This window comes from Adiantum capillus-veneris, chromosome 16 (genome assembly GCF_014529385.1).
Source record: "Adiantum capillus-veneris isolate H3 chromosome 16, ASM1452938v2, whole genome shotgun sequence".
NCBI lineage: Eukaryota > Viridiplantae > Streptophyta > Polypodiopsida > Polypodiales > Pteridaceae > Adiantum > Adiantum capillus-veneris.
Window position 1 is genome coordinate 5,284,077 of NC_140946.1, and position 13,345 is coordinate 5,297,421.

Sequence of the window (13,345 nt, forward strand, 5' to 3'; positions counted from 1 at the left end):
AGGCTTCATTGGCAGCTTACCCTAGCATAGGAGGCCACTTTTGGATGACCAAAGGCAATAGAAAACCATCGGGAAAAACCCTAATTCCTAGAGCCCAGCAAGAGGCTACCAAATGGAAAATCGGCGAAAGGTGCCCAAATGCTACCAAAACTCATGGGTAGGAGCATCTCGACATGCTCGACAAGTCTATATAGCCCACATGGCCATACGGTGACCCGAAGCGGCACTAAACTTCAGAAACGGCATCAGACACACAAAGCGTCAAATAGCTCTAGCGGCCAAACCGCATGTCCGTTTGCCACCAAACTTCACGAGCGGCTTTCCTAGACCATCAACAACTAAGTCCTATGGTGGTAGACCACCGCAAGTCATCGAAGACATGTAAACGCAACCACGGGCGCTTCTAGAGAGACAAATTGCCAAACGGAGCTCCGGTGAAGCCAAAGTCGACAAAAACCATATGGCAAGGATCCCCAAGGGATCGGGAAGCTATGGAGACCAACATCAAGAAATTTCATCACCGAAAAGCACTCCAAGAGTCAGAAAACGGTTTAGAGGCTCTGAAATCCACACAGGGAGTTTCTTTCTATCTAGTTGACTTTTTTGTTGAAATAATGCTTAAAAGAGACTCAGGGGGGCTCAGGGCAGGCACCAATAGTTTTTCCAATGAAAATTTCATCAGGAGACATCCTACGCGTAGGATGTCTCAAGGCCAAATTTGGGCACCAAACCTAACATTTCTCATCACACACGGCTTTTGAATAGCCTGTACATGCTAGCCATCAAGTTTCATCACATTTGGATAAAAATTGACCTCATGTGCATCAAAAAACGCAAAGTCGAGGCATAGAGGCAATAATGGGCCATAGACCTACCAAAACTTGTCCAAATCACATGAAACTTGCACAATACCCTCATGAGCACATTGCCAAGCTATCTGTGTGGTCACAAGTAAAAAATGATGAAATAGACATCCTACGCGTAGGATGTCTATTTGATCAAATTGGCCCCCAGCTGATATTTTCCAGTTCCAGATCTCTTTATGACACTTTCATAAGCCCATATATCAAGTTTCAAGCCATTTCCATCACTTTTGACCCCCAACACCTCCAAGATGCACTTTTTGAGCCTAAAAATACTACACATGCTCTAACCAACACCAATTCTTGTCCAAATCAAAATCCAAGAGGAGGACCGTATTCCACAGGCCAAGAGCTACCCACAGAACCAATTTCAAGCTATTTTGATGAAAAAGACATCCTACACGTAGGATGTCTCCATCATGATTTTGACCTACTGTGCAAGATCTGACTTCATGAGAGCCATTACCATGGTGCAAGAAGCTCATATATCAAATTTCAACCCATTTGAATATCATTTGCCACCTGTTGTGGACATCCTACCCAATTTGTGAGCCTAAAAGCCAAAATCTGCCCAAAAATGCACTTTTTGATGCCCAAACCCAATTCCAATCACATAGCCATGTTCAACAGGTCAAGGACCACCAACCTGCCAAGTTTCACCAAAAACTGATGAAATAGACATCCTACGCGTAGGATGTCTAAATGATAAATTTTGGCCAGAATGATACTGTGAGCACATGCACAGTTTCCCTAGTTCGTTTTAAGTCTTATTTTCAAATTTCAAGTCATTTGGATAGTTAAAACTCAGTTTCTCAGCTGATATGGCAAAAATGCTAACTTCGGACTACTGAGTGCGACAGGATCCATGGCAGCCGCAAAATCACCGGCAAAGAAGAAGAGAATGACAATAAAAGACTACTTGGAAGAAGTAGAGCCATTTGTCATCCCAGAAGGAACCCTGAAGCCAGCCAACACATGGATTCAGGATGATTTTCTAGAGTCCAATGATTTGAATATCTACAAGGCGTGTTCAAAGATCTTGAAGGAAATGCAGTGGAGCTACCCATGCTACCTCGGGAGCTCACTGAGTTTGTCAGAAGCAAGATGGGAGATTACCTAGAGAAGATAGATCTCCATAACTACGTTGAAGCTTTGCCAACAGGGATTGACATCAAAAGAGTGTGGGAATTTGTGACCACTATCAAAGAACATGGAGTGGCCCAAGTCACTGATTTGCACGGCAAGCCAGACACCATGATTATCATCACAGAGAGGGTGGTGGCAGCCGCACTAGACATCTCCAACAAGGGAGATAGTGTGACAAAGAGGAGAGATGAAATCAAGGTATACTCCGAAAAGAAGAACAACTACATTTTTGAAGATATTGCAAACCCTAAAGTGGCTTTCATGAGCCAACTCTACAACTAGTACTTCCACATGTGTACAAAGCAGCCATAGAAGTATAGAATGCCGCCTGGAGCCATTGCTACCACCTTCACCTGGGCCATGCAAAAGAGCAAGCCAAAAGTGATCAATTATGCTGCTTACATCCATGACAACATGGTAAAGATGGGCAACAAAAATCCCACCTACATTGTACCTAGTGAGTTAATAACAAAAGTGGTTTATGGAGCACTGCATGCCAAGGGAAACTGGCCTGAACCACCTTCACAGAATGATTGGCTAAAGCTAAGGGAAGATAAAGAGGGAACCGCCCAAGGCACCCGGAGTTGCCACACGTTTAAAGCGCCGGTTAGAGACCGTGCTAGAAGAGCCGCCAGAGCCGAAGAAGGGAAAGAAAGAAAGTTTACAAGTGCCGATCAAGGAGACCAAGTCACAGAAAGCGGCACGACTAGAAAGACTAATGGAAAGCTTCAGAGCTAAAAGAGCACTCAAGGGAGATTTGAGTGAGCTGTAGAAGCCATCACTAGAAGCCATGTTGGGATCATCCCGAAGGGTGCACAGACATCGGTTTGAAGACTACATCAAAAATTTTGAGATCCTGGATGCTACGACAGAAAATATCCCTAACATCCCATTTACAGAAGAAGAAGTGGATGAAGTACGACGGCAGCTGCTAGAAGAGTAGGAAGGCCAAGAAAGGGAGAGAAAAACCAAGGCGGACAAGGATTTCAAGAAAAAGCCACCAACTCCATCGTCAAGCCCAGAGTCCAGCCCACCGCCATCACCACCTCCTCTTAGCCCTCCACAAACCCAACAAAAGGAGGAGCTGGAAACATCTGATGATCAAGAAGACTCCAAGCAAGAGGAGACCAAAGGGGAAGAGCAAAAAGAAGAAGCTAAGCCCAAAGATGAGCAGCCAAAGCCAGAGGAAAGAAAGTTTAGCACATTTCTTAATCTACTAGCTGCGGGTTACTCAAGAGAAGAGGCAGCTACAACAGCATTTGAGTTGGCAAGCACACGGCCCAAAGAACAGATGCAGAGCTTGCGGTTAGTGGAACTGAAAGAGATGGCCACTGATACAATGGACCTACAACCACCTACCAATGACTGGGATGTGGTGATGCACAAGCTAACCGAGCTCATAGCAAAATCATTGGCCACGGAGAGTGAGATTGCTAATCTCAAAACCACTGAAGTTCAGATCAAGGCTGAAGTAGACACACTACAAAAACAAAGCCAAGAGCATATAGAGAAACAAACAGAGCTGCAAGCCAGTCTGGCCATGGCATTACAAAGATGCCAGAAGATGGAACGAGAAAATCAGGCAGCAGATCAACGACTTCAAAGAGCTGAAGAAGAATACAAGAAAATCAGCAAGTCATTGACATATGTAGAGAGAGAAAGGGACAACCTAACTCTACAGCTTGCTGAAGAATCCAAAGAGGTGGAAACTTTGATAAATGCCAAGGAAAAGGCAAAGATTGAGCATGAGGCGAGCCAGGATGAGGTAATAGAGCTAAAAGATCAGATTAAAGTCAAAGATCAAACCATCCAACGACTGAGAGCATCTCCTGCCAGAGTCAGGGCTACTAGCTCGACTCACACCACTTCAGAGACTGAGCTATATGAAGAAAAAATGAAGGAGCTCCAAAAGGAGTTAACATTAGAGAAAAGGCAAAGGCTGATGCTGGCTGAGGGGTCATTGGTGATGCAAAACCGGCTAGAAGAAGAAAATCACGCCATGAAGAATGAGCTAGGAGCCATCAAGAGAAAGCGTGAGGAGGCAGAAAAGATAAATGCAGATCTAAATGACCTCCTAGTAAACATGGGAGAGCAAGCAGAAGAGGAAAAGAAAACACTTCGGAAGCAGATAGAAGAGCTGAGAGGTCAGCAGCAAACGAAAGAGCAGTAGTTTAGCACCGGGCCAGCAGCCATGGAGGGAATTGACATAGAAAATGTGTCAAATCCAGTGGACACCACCATGCAAGAGGACATCCTGGTAGGACCCTCACAAGAGCCACAAGATCTGACACAACAAGAAGAAGAGAAGCTGCAAAAGGCCATAGAAGCGGCAGTCAGAGACACCGCAAAAGAAGCATTGGAATGGGAGCAGAGAGTGTTCAAATCAATGACTATTCAGAAGATAGATGCCAGTAACCTTCGGCGTGAATGTCTACAACCATCTCTCCCATATCCTCTGCTAAAATATGAAGCTGCCACGATCAACAAACGGATCAAAGAGGAGCCAACAATGCCATTGTACAAAGCAGATATCTCCAAACCTAAAGGGGTCAAGCTGATAGTAGATTCTCAACCCAGGTGGAGAAAGGCATGGCTGACAAAGTATTCTCAATATCTAATCCATCTGGTAGAGGCACCTAAAGTGATCAGAGATAACCTCAGTTTCTGCCCTCTCCAAGGATGAGGACATGGAAAGCCCATGAGCTGTTGCAGAGAAGCCAACCCACTTGGCTAAATTACCCGAAGCTGCCAAGCTCGAAGGCAAGCGAGAAAATAAGTGAGCAATACATGGTGAAAACCCTAACGGGCGCCATCAAATTGTTCACTGGATCGCCTGACCTATCTTGCATCATGATGAGAAAGATATGTAAAACACTTTTGGCAATCTTTGAGATCTTCAAACCAGGCCAGGCGACAGACATTATCTTCTTCTTTCAAGATACATACAGATGTGCATACGCTCTGTCTGGTCAGCCTTCTCATGAGGTGATACATGCATTGTATCAAAGGATTATGTTTTTGCCATCTTATCACTTCTAGGCCTTTGAAGAAGCCTTCTACACCGGCTTCTTCACAATCAGCACAGACATATTCTGCCCAACGCTACTAGCTCAACATGCGAGATATGAGTCCCTTCTCAAGATGAGAGAAAGCCTACGCTGAAGAAGCAGCTCAACAGCCATGTCAGGAACGACATGAACAAGGAGGGGGGGAGTGTTAGCAGCTGGACACACCCTATGGAAAATGACTGCTCGGCGGAATATTATTTTTTGTAATTATTCATTTATTGAGAAAAACCGACATTTCACCTTTGTAAATATTGGGGCTTACAGAAGTTTCCAGATTGTATCTCATTTTTGACATTTAGATTGAGTAGATGGTCAAATTGGAACATTAGGGTTTGAGATTCTAAGGTATTTATACCATTTTTTGACCTTAATGAAAAAAACCTTTGTCATTTTAAAAAGTTCTGTCTGTGAGTGAGCGTACTGTGTACGAGAGAGAGTGAGAGCTTCATCTTGACGCTATGCGCACATCGGTGGTCGGAATTGAGTGCGGAGAAGTGCAACGTGTTGCCCCCGATGAGAGCTACGCGCCAATACCTACATTGCGGGTGTACGGTCTGGTTTTGCAAGCTCCACCTACAAGCTTCATCTGGTGATTCGGTGAGCATACGTTATCCGTTTTTTCATTTCAGTATATCCACGCATTCGCATTGAGTAGAGCTACACATTAGGCACTTTAGTTTTCGGAAACGACGACCTGCAAATTTTGACCAGTCGACCGCCCTTCTTGCTACTAAAGCAGTGCCGCAGGCAGTGCTTGCTTGGTTGCAGGGATTTCAAAATACCTTTTCCCTGCCGCTCGGACGGACAATTAATTACGTTTCCCTGCCTCCCATTAATTACGTAATATAGAGAGTTGTTTCATTGCTCGGACGAGGAAATTAAGCAAACGACACCCTATTTGATCAAGGTATTTTGAAATCCCTTTCGGAAACGACGACCTGCAAATTTCGGCCAGACATCCTACGTGATTTTGCACTAGGTGTTTAGGGTTGGGATTTTGGTTCATGGACCTTAAGGAGAGCGGCCTATTGGTGTTAGTAGGGTCTCCTTCAAGTTCTATGGCATTTCGAGACCGTTTGATGGGTATTTGGCTCTTGAAAGCGTTGTAGGAAATCTCCTCTTATGCACTCCTGAAGGCTGTAGCTTAAACATTGGGTAGAGACCTCTGTAGGAATTAGTCGAGAGTCGGTCAAGGGTAGGTTGACACCCTATGCTTGCTTCCACGTGCCTGCGGGTCGAGCTTCGTCCTTAGCTGACAAATCTTGTTAGGTGAGTTCTCGCTGTGCTGACGTCCGACGCGGCGTATCCGCCAACTCTCTCTCTCTCTCTCTCTCTCTCTCTCTCTCTCTCTCTCTTCCTAAATTGTTTGATTCATGATTTTTGCAACCTCATTTTGATTGGGTGTGTAAGCTGCAATACGTTTCCGCTTAGTACCTCTCTTGCTATAGAAATTCTCAAACTCCTTGGAGACATGTTCTCCATTATGATCGGTCCTCACGCTTGATCTTTTGTCATGCTAATTCTCTACCAATGGTACAAGTGTTTGTAAAGTAGAGAAGACTGATTCTTATGATGCAAACGATAAACACAAACCTTTGTGGTGGAATCGTCTATAAAAGTCACAAAAAATAGCTAGCTCCCCCTAAAGAATTAGTTCGCATAGGATCGTAAATGTTGCTATATGGGCAAGCTCTACTGGCTAAAAGTGTTTTCTATTCAATGGCAATGAGGTGTTTCTAGTTTGTTTCCCATAAATACAATTCTCATACATAGAAAAACATAATAACTTAGCATGGACAAGTAGCCAAAATAAGATAGTGCCTTCATTCCCTTTTGGATCATATGGCCTAGCTAGCTATACCATAACTCAGTAGATGGTAGCTCCGATAAGGATATAAAATCCTCTTTTAGACACAAAAGAAACACCGAATAAAGTGTTCCATGCTTTTTGACACCTAAGAACCACAAGATTTCCCTCCCTAATTGACTATGAACCATTCCAAAAAATGATTGTGCAACCCGAGTCATCAAGCTAACTAAAAGATATTAAACTCTTTGCTAACTTGGGGACATATCCACCGATGACATTTTTTACTATGAATTATGTGCCATTATTGAGAACTAGCTTGATATCTCCAATGCCATGGATCTCAAACTCATAGGCATCACCAAGCTCGAGTTTACCACAAATATGTGCATACTAGAGAACCATTCTCTATGAGGCATTACATGGAAACTCGCTCCAAAATAGATGAACCAATTATGATCAAAGGTAGGAGTAGGGGATTCGAGAAAGCTTTTCGAGGGAGATTTCAAGAAATCTTTTCTTAAAAAATAGAACAAATGAAAGCTTTTCTCTATGCTCGCTTTAGTGTGTCGAGTCAAAAAGACAAAAAAGCTCTCTCTCTCTCTCTCTCTCTCTCTCTCTACGTAGCACCTACTTAGGACAACCATAGTGATTAATTATGCTTACAAAATAGCCAAAAATAGCATCAGGTACCCAAGAAACAAAAAACAGGCAAGTTTGTACCTCCTCTTTCATTGTACATGATTTGTTCTATGACAACAAGCAAAAGCCATCTTTACAAGTATTTGCAAGCAAACAAAATACATTTATTTATTCTCAGACTTTACAAAGTATGAATATACAGTGGCTGACCACAAACAACATTGTAGACCTACAAAATGTGAGGTGTCTTATTGTTAGTCTACTCTATGGGAATGGCTGGTGGATCTAGTTCCACAACGTTTGGATGCAGCTCCACAAGAGATGCTGCCTTTAGGGAATGCTTGACTTCATTTGCTACTCTCTTGTCTTGCTCTTGAATCTCTTTTAGGCGATGGGCTTGCATCTCCAAAACATTGTTCACTCTGTTGGAGACACCCTCGTTGCTCTCAAACACTGTCATCAGACGACCCATCTGGCTATCCATTAAAGCCAATGCACCACAATCACCCCCTTATTGAGCGACAACATTGTTCTCATTGGTGCATTGTGCAAGCAACTGCCAACCAATGTCCATGTTCCATACCCCCTACACAACAAATTTTTGTCAAAGGACTTAGTAACAGGACACATGAAAAGTATACTTAGAGCCAATGAATGACGGATTGTACCTCGCATTGGTGTCCCATCCTCCTCTTGTGTCCAATCAGCCTCTTGGAGAAAATCGTACCAAGCATTGTCTGATGGAATGTCAATGGCCTCTAGAGTCCAATTTGTCTCTTTTCTCAAAGCTGACACCAAAAATGTGCGCACAGTTCTACTTCTTGTCTTGCACAAAGGTGTCTTACACATAACCACATTCAAGTGATCTTCTTGCCAACCAACAGCTGATGTCATATCATGCACCATTCCATAATTATCTGATGGACAAATAACCACGAACACACCTCTGTCATTGGCTATTGCCAATGCAATCATGGGAACTGTCCAAAATGGCATGCTTCCATTTTGTTCCAATCCGGGACTTCTGTTTCAGATAGCCCATACACAGGCACGTAGGATGATAGGAAAAGAATAGATGTGTTTATTGATGAATCATGGACCACCCATCTCGCAATGGCATTAGACACTTCTCCACCACGTGAGACCTAACATTGCTCAACAATGCATTTTTCAAGTCATCCTCTTTCTTGTCCCATCCAAGATGTAGAATCTGGACGCGATCGCCACTGCCAGTTGCAAACAAAAACATGAACTAAGAAAACAAGCTCTTGAATCATACTTGAACAAGCATTTAACCGAGATTAGAATTTATCAGTAGATGGTATTGTAACTAGTGGCAAGTCCAAGACATGCAATATTTCTGTTTCTAGACTAGTGGTGAAATCTACCCCCTCCTCTACAGACATCTCACTTCTTTTTCCTGAACAACAAGACCATACTAACAAGCTAAACAATCAAGACTATGATTCTTACGAACATCAATAGAACTCACAATTTTCTTTCATTCTAGCCTCTCGTTGTGAGCCAAAAGAGCAACCAAACTGTTTGATTTGCATAACAAAGCTAAATTGCTTAGTGAAAATGAAATGCCACCACTGTGACGGTGCTCATAAATGGAGTGTTTTCAACTCACGGAATGATAGTACCTATGAAGTCGTATCAAACCCCTTCCCATGAGGCAATTGAACACTAGACTCTGCTGTTGTGGATACTTTTGTACCTACACGTTCTCTTTCCCTCATTGCATCGTTGTGTTCTTTTTCCTCGCTTATTGGGAAACATCCCTCATCATACTCTAAGAATCAAGGTAGGTCTTGGTAACTCTTCCCTTGAAGTTGTAGGAAACTTGCAAAGGGTTGAACATGTGCTTTGGTTTAATGATCTCAAGCATTTTTTGCAAGCTTGCAACACCTTTGATGTTGAGCTTACGCTTTTGCAACCGTCTATACATTTTACAGAATCACAAGTACTCAAAAATATGTTTTGTTTATTAAAGAAGCAATATATTATCCAATTCTTCTTCGGGAGTGTCCTTGCAATGTCTATTACTTGCTAGTTGATTACAATTGGACCCGGTTATTATCCAGTCGGAAGGCATAATCATCCCATAGCAAAGGGAGTTTTGCGATCAGCTATCAGACAAACTAGAGAGCTTATGTCACGTGTGTTTTTGAAATCCCAGTGATTGGTCCTAGGCATTTGCAATTAAATCTTGCAAAGCAAATGATTATGGGAGCAGTGGTGCGTAAAAATGGAGAGCAACTAAATAGCAATGAGCTTATCTCTGTACTGGAGGAGATGCAGCCATTGATTCATACACAGAGGTATTGAGTTGTTGTCAAGTATATGTATCAATTTTGCTCCCTCTGTGTGTTCTTGCATGCATCTTTGTTGTTTGGTACTTAGAATTCAAACATTGGATGTGAGAAGCTCCCAATTGACTCGGCTGAAAAAGAGTTTGCGGCTACAAGTATTTCCGTGGTTTGCTTTTTCCAAGATAATCCACAGATCACAATAAAAGATGTCATGTGTTCAAAATGTCAGTTAATGGTCCAGGATCTGGTGTCGAGCTACTAAATAGAATGTGGCAAGACGATAGTGGAGACCTCCGCAAAAGATGGGTTTGCTTTGATCACGTAGGTAGAGCAGCAGCAGGATGGACAACAATGGTAGCCCATGTCTACAACCCCGCGTATGACCTGCTGACCTTTTATTTTCCTCACCCTTCGTGACAATGGTTAATCGATGCACTTTGCATGATCCAAGAAATGTAGATGATAGGCATCTGCGAGATGAAAGAAGAAGACATACTTGCACAAACCATGTTTTGGGAAATGATGAATTGTGTACTCTTGGAGAGTGGCCACCTTCCAACAGCTTTTAGAGGATTCATGGCAGATGAGGCTGGGGAAAATCGGAGAGCTATTTGAACTGTATTCAATGGAGGGCCTGATAATATTATGGAGGGAAGAGAACATTCTTGCTTGTTTCATTGGGAGCAAAGTTTGCACATTCACACCATGCAATACGTGCATAAAAATTTCTAGGATGATCACAAGCGTCTGTGTGAACTTTGGCAATGTGCAAGGAGCAAAGAGGAGGCAACAAGCTTGTACAGGACTATTCGAGCTTGGTGGGCAACTAGAAAAGTATCTGATATTAACTTGTCATATATGGATTGCAATGTGTGGATGGAGGACTTGCCAATTGTTGCTTGTCGTGAACAAGGAGTGATCATGGCTTTTTAAGAAAATATGAAAGTAATAATTTCTTTTTTTCTGGGGAACAACATGTGAGCACATAATGCATTTTTCACGATCTTTAAAAAAATTTCTCAAACTTAAATTACTATTGTCATATGGCTAACTTTTGATTTCTCCAAGCAATAAATTCTATACACATGCTGAGATCAACATAGAGCGCAAAATTCAAGCATACAACTGCTTCCATCAAACATAGCATATTGAAGATGATTATTAAGTGCATCCTTACAAAATGTTAGTGACATGATGTGAAAGAAAAAATCTTCAGTTATGCACTTTCATTTTTGTAAAAGTATGTGGCTCTATTTTCAAGCAATTCTCAAAAGGTTATGATCAAAGCACATTAAATTTTACCAAAAAACATATTTATCGATAGTGTTAGAAGGCATGAAATTGAGATATGCTAAGTAAATTTGATGATGGGATATATTGTAACTATGTGTAGCTTATTATTTATCAACAAAAAGATGTTAAAACAAGAAGTCTAATTTTTAAAGTTTTGACAAATTTTAATTTGATTCGTAAAAATTACTCTATGTGCCTAATTTGTAAGCATAATACTGCTAAAAGAAATAAATAACATATTTGGTTGATGTACTTTTGCAATTAATAAAGTACATACATTTTGCAGAAGGAATTTATGTTTTCAACAAATGTAGCATGAGGGTGTCTTCTGCTGATAGATGTTGTCTCTTTGCTTGTAACCTAAGAGTAGTAGCATGAAATATGCCCAAAAAGGATAAGCTATACGGTTAACCCTAACTCTGTTGTTGGCAATGCCTCGGTTGACATGTATATAGTTGTGGCCTTTTGGGCAGGATTGGAGTATCAAAGGGACAACCTATCATAGAGTGACGTTGTTGCACTAAATTGAACTTCATCTTCAATTCATCTAATTCATAAATTGAACTAAACTATTGAGCTATTCCTTGGAAAGCAAGCATGACATGCATTGCTAGTAGGTTGTTTCGTCCAAAGTTTCCCTTAGGATAGCTAGAGCTCTTTGTAGTTTTATCACGTAAAGTGAATGATTAGAGGCATGTGAAGGGGATCGGGGAGCACCACAGACGGAGAGTGAGAGAGAGAGAGAGAGAAGGAGACACACAAGATGTGGGTGGGGAGACTCCAAAAGAGTGAGCAGCCCCCTATACACTTATGCTATGTATAAGGTATACAAGTCAGTGGGCGCCCAGACTCTGGGCGGTCGGGCAAGGCACATGCGCCTATACCCCAACAACCTCCCACTTAAAGGCGACTGTGCCTTTAAGCAAGAGAACCTAGTCTAAAGACTACAAAAGGTGAGAGAAAACCGCTCTCAACCGATGCCCACTGGCTGGCTGTGATCGTGTGCATCCGGCTGTCCTGCTCCCGTGTAAGTCCATACACCACCAGACATACCGCACACGTACTGCAAGTATGTACACAATACCTGCATATCTCCCTCGTGCACTATGCCATCATCAGTCAACAAACGACTGACAACCCCAACTGCAAATGCTCCCACTACAGCTGCGATATCCGGTCTCAAGATCAGCATCTCATACATGAGACCACCGAATGCCGATGCAATGCTAGCGGGCCCTGCTAGCTCTACGGAGCATGCATCAACATATATATCCCTGGCAATAGGCATCTCTGACTGACAAGGCGTGTCAGCCACATGCATCTCCTGACTGTCCGCAAAAGACGCATCAACCTGTCGTGCAACCTCAGAGAAAACCAGCTGCTCTAGGTGTCTGCTGGAAGACATATCCTGCACAACTATATCCCCATGCTCACTGTCGAGCATAGAAAGGAATGGCTGCATAATCGCTGACATCTCAGCCTCCTCTGCAATCATCCACTACAAACATGACCACACAATCTGCTGTGACTCACTAGAGCTCTCATGCCCTAACTCCGTATGCATAGACTCTTGCACAACGTCCTCCTGTCGTGACTCACTAGAGCAAGACCGCTCTACCTGTCTATCCTGCATAGAAGTATCTCGCACAACTGACTCTCTGCTTTGCTCAGTCACTAGCAAAGCATGCATGTCTGACTCTGTCACCTCTCTGTGTGACTGCTCAAGTCGTGCCCCAACTGTGTGCACAACGAGCTCACTACTCTGCACTCCATGCAAAGCATCCTGCAACCCACAAGCAAAAGAGACTCGCCTGCTCTCTCGCTCTCTACCTGGCTGCGTGATCACAGAGACAACACCGTCTCTCGTGTGATCCACATGCAATGGGTAACGTGTACCACTCCTGGCACCTCTCGCAATCACTAGCGAACCCAAATGCATCACAAAATCTCGCTCTTGTAGCGAAATCTGACATCCACAATCTCTAAGCTGACCAATCGAGATCAAACTCACTGTCAAATCTAGTACATAGCGCACATGTCGTAACAAGTAAGATGCACCACTCGGTAATGACAGTCTCACATCTCCTGCACCTGCTATCGCATGCACCGATCCATCGGTCAAACGTACACTGCCAAGCATCCCGCTAGAATAGCTACAAAACCATGCACGATGCGGCGTGACATGAAACATAGCATCTGCGTCTAGCAACC